This window comes from Macrotis lagotis, chromosome 1 (genome assembly GCF_037893015.1).
Source record: "Macrotis lagotis isolate mMagLag1 chromosome 1, bilby.v1.9.chrom.fasta, whole genome shotgun sequence".
NCBI classification, from domain to species: Eukaryota; Metazoa; Chordata; class Mammalia; order Peramelemorphia; family Peramelidae; genus Macrotis; species Macrotis lagotis.
This window is the reverse complement of record NC_133658.1, coordinates 239,987,671-239,995,653: the sequence shown is the minus strand read 5'-3', so window position 1 is coordinate 239,995,653 and position 7,983 is coordinate 239,987,671. Positions and strand designations below refer to the sequence as shown.

Sequence of the window (7,983 nt, the reverse complement as noted above, 5' to 3'; positions counted from 1 at the left end):
CATCATACTCTTCCAAACCAGTAAAATATGTTACCGCATGCAATGCAATGTACAACAGAAGTAATTCTCTGTAAGGTAAAGACATGCAAGTTCTTTTCTGAATATTGTGGATAGATAAATGTTTTTGTAATAGTAATGCTTCTACTAAGCTATTACAGAGTGGGCCAGGAACACATTTATGGATTCTGGGGATGATGTGTACTGTAATTCTTTGATTGGGATAATAGTTACTCTAGTCAAAATAGAAAAAAATTTGAACACAGAAGTACAAGACAAAGGTGAATGAGACTTCTCATACATCTTAGCAACATTTAGATGGAAATCAAATTTAAATGCAGTCCACTCTGCTTTTGAAGAGACTTTGGTTCAGCTCTCAAATCTCAATTGCTTGACGCAGTCTCCTATGAAAGAATACTCAGAAGGTGTCTCCTTAAACAACAAACTTATTTTTAGTGGTGGAGCCGCTCTTAGTAGCTGTGTCTGCATGGGACTGATAACCAATCACTATCTTTGGAGGAAGTCCTAACCTTTCCTTGTATACCTTCCCTATATGTGTAACAGCTTCTCTGTTTTCACACTCAGCAGTCCATATTGCTATCTTATCGCCTTTAGCTCTAACATTAACAACAGCTCCTCACACATCATCACTGTAGTCATCAAATGACTCCCCAATAAGGCACAGCAGTGTCTCTAGGCAAAAGCCATCAAGGTCACTTCGTCTCTGCTGTTTGTTTAATGTAATTAGCCATCGTCCTCCTCATTTGTTTTTTTCATCTTCCCACATAGGCTCGATCCCATCCTTAAAAAGTGAGTAGTCACAGCCAGGCATTAGATTACTAGACAGCTGGATATGGTTGTATAAAGCCCAGAAGTCCTCAACAGTATCAAACTTAGAGATCAGACAAAGGTTGGCTTGCCAAGTTTTACTCTTATCATTTTTAAAAAACCAGAGTGCCCATCTGTTCTGTAGTGGATGTTTAACGTGGTGTTCAGGGTTGGCAACCTCCTGATTGGTTTCAGTTTTTTCTTCTTCTGCAGGTGGGGGATTAGGAGTGGTGGTGGTTTCCGGTTCCACAGTCGCCATCTTAGATCCCATAAAATAGTTTTTTAAGACTGTTAATTATCTACTATAGCTTCCCAATAACTCCACTCTCTCCCATTAAAAAATCTTCCTGGTAACAAATAAATGTAGTCTAGCAAAGTAAATCAGTATATTGTCTTAGTCTGAAAATTTATATCTCATTTCAATCCTATTGTTCACCACCTCTTTGATAATACACAAGAGGCCTTAGAAGTTAAGGTCTTCTCATTATGTCTTGCTCTACACTCCTTTGATTCTCTATATAGCCTTCTGTGGATATTTTTGTATGTTCTTTTTTATATTCTCCATATGACTGAATTTCCTATCCTCTTTTATATATTAGATGGCACAGTGAATAGAGTGCTGGACTTGCAATCAGAAAGACCAGAGTTCAAATTCTCAGATACTTAATGACTGTGTAACCCTGGGCAAATCACTTAACTAATAGGTGCTTCAGTTTTCTCATCTGTGAACTGGGGATTAATAATAGTGCTTACATCACCTAAATCATATAGAAATTATATACTACTAACTGGACCGAATTAAATTCTAAAAAGAGTGGGTAGATCACACTGTCTTTATTTTTGGGAAAAAACAGATCTTCTCCAAGGGAGTATATGCATTGATATTAAAGTTACTATTATTCCCTTTGGTTAAAAAAATTTTTCAAACTGAAAACATTGTGAGAATTGAATCAGAGAGCATATATAAAATGCTTTTCAAATCTTAGAACAAAAAGTAAATTCTAGCTATTATTATTTCCATTCTTCCTTTTCCTTCTCTGCCCATCTTATGTACTAGGGCTCTCTAAAGTAAGGGAGAGATTTTTAAACAAAGTGTTTCTCTACAATCCATCACAGTATAGCCTTCCTTTAAATCCTAACTAAAATTCAGTCTTCTACTGGGAGATTTTCCAAATCCCTCTTAACTCTAGTGATATTCCTCTGTTAATTTTTTTTTTAATCTTGGATATAGCTTGTTTGTATAGATTTCCTTTTCACCTCAAGCTTGTGCTCTCTGAGTAGTTTATTCAAGGTTCATATCTTCTGGTCAGCCTGGCATGCATACATTCATGGCTCATTTTCCTATAAATCCCCAGTCATCCCTTATGAAAAGTCATATCTGAGAGGTGCACCTTCTGTTGCCAGCAAGACTAGAAGTGTTTGTCTCAGGCTCACTGTTTGTTCATGTCATCTCAAGACATCATCCCCTCAACGACTGATCCTTTTTGAGAACCAAGTGATCCTCTTCAAAAACAAAGGACTCTGGTCACATATAATCTAGGAAAGACATAAAACAGAAGAGGTTTCAAGGATCTGAGAGTCAGTCTCAGATCTTCTCTGTCATGTGCAGTTCTATTCCTCCCCTGCCTTCCCCACAAATCAAGGGAGAGCAGGCCACACAACTGCAGAAGAGTTGCCTCTCATTTCATAATCTACCTGTTGCTCAGTCACTGAGCAGCTGTGATGGAGAAGGGAGTAGGACTTATGGGGATCAATCAGTGTGTGTGTATGTGTGTGTGTGTGTGTGTGTGTGTGTGTGTGTGTGTGTGTGTGCGCCCTTTATCAAGAGACAAAAGCACATGTCTCACTGGAAGTAACCAGGGCAAAGGCTCAATATTTCATGGGAGATGTGCCTTTTTAAAAAAAACCCAATTGATATTTTATTTTATTTTTACAATTACATGTTATGAAAGTTTTTCAACATTCACCCATATGTATATGCATATTTATAAATTACATAATTTCCTTCTACCCTGCCTTCTCATCCCCCTCCCCCAATGGTGAACATTCTGGTAAACATTGTACATTTACATTTGTGTTTAACATATTTACAGATTAATCATTTTTTGAATGAGGAATTAGGACTAAGGGAAAAGAAAGAAAACCATGAGATGGAAAAGAAAAACACAAGAGAAATTTTAAAAAAGTGAACGTAGTGTTCATTCAGATTCTACAGGTCTTTGTTTTCTTTTTCTTTCTCTGAATGTGGATAGCATTGTTCATAACAGGTCTCCCAGGATTGTCCTAGGTTTCTGAACTGCTGAGAGGAGCTGCATCCAACAAGGTTGATCAACTCACAGAGCTATTGTTAATGTGTACAATGTTCTCTTGGTTCTGCTCCCTTTGCTCAGCTAGAGTTTGACCATTGTTTCTATTTTCTTTTTTTTTGCAAGGCAAATGGGGTTAAGTGGCTTGGCCAAGGCCACACAGCTAGGTAATTATTAAGTGTCTGAGACCAGATTTGAACCCAGGTACTCCTGACTCCAGGGCCAGTGCTTTATCCACTGCGCCACCTAGCCGCCCCTGACCATTGTTTCTTATAGAACAATAATACTCCATAACATTCATATACCATAAATTGTTCAACCATTCCTCAATTGATGGGCATCTCCTCAATTTCTAATTCTTTGCCACTAGAAAAAGAATTGCTATGAATATTTTGGAACATGTGGGACTTTTACCATTTTTTATGCTTTCTTCTGGATATAGGCCTAGTATTGATATTGCTGGGTCAAAGGGTATGATCAGTTTTATTGCTTTTTGTACATAGTTCCATATTTCTCTCCAGAATAGTAGGATCAGTTCACAGCTACACCAACAATACATTAATGTTCCAATTCTCTCACAACCTCTTCAACCTTAATCATTTTCCCTTTTTGTCATCTTAGTCAATTTGATAGGTATGATGTATTACCTCATAGTTGTTTTAATTTGCATTTCTCTAATCAGTAATGACTTGGAGCATTTTTTCATATGATTATATATAGCTTTAATTTCTTGATTTGAAAACTGCCTGTTCGTATCTTTTAACCATTTATCAATTGGGTAATGATTTATAATCTTATAAATTTGATTTAATTCTCTATATATTTTAGGAATGAGACCTTTATTAGAACCCCTAACTGTGAAAATTATTTCCCAGCTTTTTGTTTTCCTTCTAATCTTGGAAGCATTGGTTTTATTAATGCAAAACCTTTTTAATATAGTCAAAAATCATCCATTTTTGCAATTTATAATATACTCTAAATCTTGTTTGGTCACAAATTTCTCCCCTTCCTATAGATCTGACAGATAGTGTTTCTTCAATTTTTAATTGATCTACAGTATCACCCTTTATGTCTAAATCCTGTACCCATTTTGACCTTATTTTGATAAAGGGTGTGAGATATTATTTTCCAGTTTTCCCAATAATTTTTGTCAAATAGTGAGTTCTTATCCCAGAAATTAATGTCTTTGGGTTTGTCAAACAGTAGATTACTATAGTCATTTACTACTGTTTCTTGTGAACTTATCCTAGTCCACTGATCCATTACTCTATTTCTTAACCAGTACCAGGCAGTTTTGATGACTGCCACTTTATAGTTAGTTTTGGATATGGTAGATCAAGGCTACCTTCCTTTACATTTTTTTCATCAGTTCCCTTGATATTCTTGACCTTTTGTTGTTCCATATGAATTTTGTTACTATCATAGGAGATGTTTGAGCCAGAATATGTATAGAATGAAGGCCTGACCCCACACATTCTCCATGGGATAGTCACTGTTACACTAGGATCTGTAGCATAAGACTTCTTCTATGCAAACCTATGATTTCCCAGATTAACTCCCCTCTAGCTAGTTTATACAAAGGTTCTCTTAGAGCATAAAGACACTTTTCTTGGCAAGCCAACTGCTCCACTTATTCCTTGGATTCCTTTCCTTCCCCTCTCTTTGAGGACCTCATTCCATTAATAATTCCCTTTCTCTTAATTTCAATCTCTCCTTATTTATTCTTTTCTTGATGCCTAAATACATATTCAGTTCCTTATCTTTATTCAATTCAACAAGCATTTATTAAACACTATGTATTTAGGCATGTGTGTAGGTACTCTGTTAAGCATGAAAAATAAAAAGGCAAAAAAACCCAATCTTTGTTCTGGGGTAGGAAATAATTGTTCTTCCATATGGTAAGCAATATATCCTAGTCTAACTTATGTAGTACTAGCAACCAGGTTCCAGTCTGTCTCCAGGTGACCTCTGATGTCTGATGGCCACTGAAGTTTCCAAGGTGCAGAGGCATCATGGTTGGCTCCTCTTGCAGGGCTCTAAAATTTTGCCTGATCTCTTTAGTATGCAGGCATGTACTCAACAGCAGCTTATACAATACTGACCTGACTTCCCAATGTACAGGAATGGTTGGGTGGGAGACCCAGATCAAAGAGTTAGAATGACTTTCACCAGTATTCTGCGAGTTTGATGTCTTTACAGATGTTCCAGAGACACATCTGGCATGGTTGCCATCTTTTTTTTTTAATTATGCCACCACAGGACCATAAGTAATGAAACTCTGTTGGTGATATATCCCCTGTGATTACACAAGTCACAAAAGCTTTTCTCTCCTTTGGTACCTTCTTGTTGGAAAAAATAAAAAATAAGCAAATATTCCATAAAAATTGAAGAGCTCTTCCTTCTCTTTGATAAATAGTAATGATTTCATGCCCCCATCCTCCCTCAAGCAGTGATACTATCCCTTTGTTTGGCTTTTCTTCAGTGTAACCAAAAGTAGCATAGAAGCCTGCATGTAGAGACTTTAGTATCTTCCATATGAAAAGGATTGATATTGAATTTATAGATAGTATAAGAAGATTTCCTAAAAATAAAAGTACCTACCCTCCCAACCTGGGCCCATATTCCTCTCAACATGGTTGAGGCCTTTAAGTTTAGGATCATTGACATGTAATATTGCACAAATTTATCACAAATTGGCTCATATTTTGTTCCTATTCCATTAATATTTTGAGTCTCTACAACTTTCAGTGACCTAAAAGGAAAACAATTCACGTTATGGTTTAGAGTTATATTTTACTTCATAAAATAAAAATTTCTTAAGTCTCTGAACACCTGCATGCAGCTCAGGTAAAAGATCTGTCATGTCTCTCCAATCCCACTTTCCTTTTTACCCAGAAAATTATCCTTGTAGGGATGGCCAGGTGGCACAGTGGATAAAGCACCAGCCCTGGAGTCAGGAGTACCTGGGTTCAAATCCGGTCTCAGACAATAATTACCTAGCTGTGTGGCCTTGGGCAAGCCACTTAACCCCATTTGCCTTGCAAAAACCTAAAAAAAAAAATATCCTTGCATAGGAAACTCTCTAAACAGCTGATGACCCTGGGTATCTAGTGTGAATTCTACTTCAGTGCCTGAAATCAGGCAAGTCCAAATATTTTTGTAGCCTCAGTAGTCAAAGTCTGAAAAAAGAAATCTCACAAATATCCACAAACTCATGCTTTAAATTCATTGTCCATGTTGTAACTCTGGCTGAATTTCAAGTCCAATCAGTTCCTAGGCTCTGACCCATAGGCATTTTGGGGGAGGAGGAAGGGGATGAATGGAGGGGGCAGGGGGGGAGAAGGAGGGGGGAGAGAATTAGACAGTGAAAAGGAGAGAGAGAAAGAGAGAGAGAGAGAGAGAGAAGGGGGAGAGGGAGAGAGAAGAGAAAAAGAGAGGAGAGAGGAGAAAGAGGGGAGAGAGACAGAGATAGAGAGATAGATTGAGACAGAGAGAGAGAGAAGGGGGAGAGGGAGAGACAGAGAGAGACAGAGACAGAGACAGAGACAGAGAGACCTCTCTTAGCTTATCTGAAGAGTAACCTCTAACCACAATGTTTCACTCTGCTTTAGTATCTCTAGCCCGATTCTATGTCTGCCTGCATGGATTGTCCAGGACTACCTGCCATGGAGTCACAAACACTCTGATCTCTTAGATATTTAATTGCTCTACTCTATAATACTGAGTATCTCCTTCCAAGCCTCCTGGAACTATCACCCTCTTGTGAGAAGGCTGTCTAGACTAAAATTTCTTTCTGTTGGTTTCTGTACCTTTTGAAGGATAAAAGGTTACAGAAGGCTTTAAATATCAGTCATTATTGTCGTAGTTCCCTTTCTGAATCAGACACTGTGAGAGGGAAGATCTTTGTACCACAAAGTATAATAATATTAAGCCTAATTCTCAGGCCTGGACTGTGACTGAGTTTCCAAAGGAGGAAGTAGAAAACCTTTACTTGAACTTTTTAATCCCCTTAGGGTATTTTCCTATATCTCTGTCTTCCTTTTCCACTCCTAGAAAGTTAGCTACCCTCTCAGTTTCTACTTCTCACCTCAATACTTGCAAGTCTGGCCTCTGACCAATTTCTACTGAAACTGCTCTCCAAGGCTGTGGGTGATTTTCAGTGCCAAATCCAATGATCTTTCTGCCCTCCACTTCTTTGACCTCTACACTGTTGATAGTTAATGCTTTCATCTGGATACTCTTCTTTCTCCCACTTCTCTCTGTCAGACCATTCCTCAGTCTTCTTTCAAGTGTGGGTGTCTTTCACAGTGCCATCTTGGACCCTTTCCTCTTTTCTCTCTAAACCTTCCTTGGTGAACTCCATAATCTCCATAATTTCAATTTTCACCACTATGCATATGACTCCTAGATCTCTATCTACAACTCTGTTCTCTCTTCTAAATGTTGGTTCTGTTTTTACCAATTGCCTATTGGATGCCTTTACATGCTAGCATCTAAAACTCAAAATGGAATTCATCATCATACTCCCAAACTTGACTCTTTTCCCAAATTTCTTATTTCTCTGGAGGGCACCACCATCCTCCCAAACATCTTGATTTGAAACCCGAGAGTCACTCAACTCCCATTCAAAAATCATTTTCCAAGTTTTGCAGATTCTCTATTCACATCCTCTTTTGTCTCTATATCGTTTTCTACTTTCATGACCTCTACCCTAATTTTTTACCTCATTACCCACTAAATTGTATTCTTACCATAGTCTCTCATTTGTCTTCCCTATGCATGGCCTTCCCAGTCTTTGCCCTCTCTCCAACCCATCCTTTACCTAGATGCCAAAAGAACTTTCCCAAGACTT

At 37.9% G+C, this 7,983-nt stretch overlaps 1 pseudogene; it reads right to left on the bottom strand.

Annotated features, from left to right (window-relative positions):
- Window positions 1-322: 322 nt before the first annotated feature.
- On the bottom strand, window positions 323-1,086 carry LOC141504691 (eukaryotic translation initiation factor 4E pseudogene; annotated as a pseudogene).
- Window positions 1,087-7,983: the final 6,897 nt, after the last annotated feature.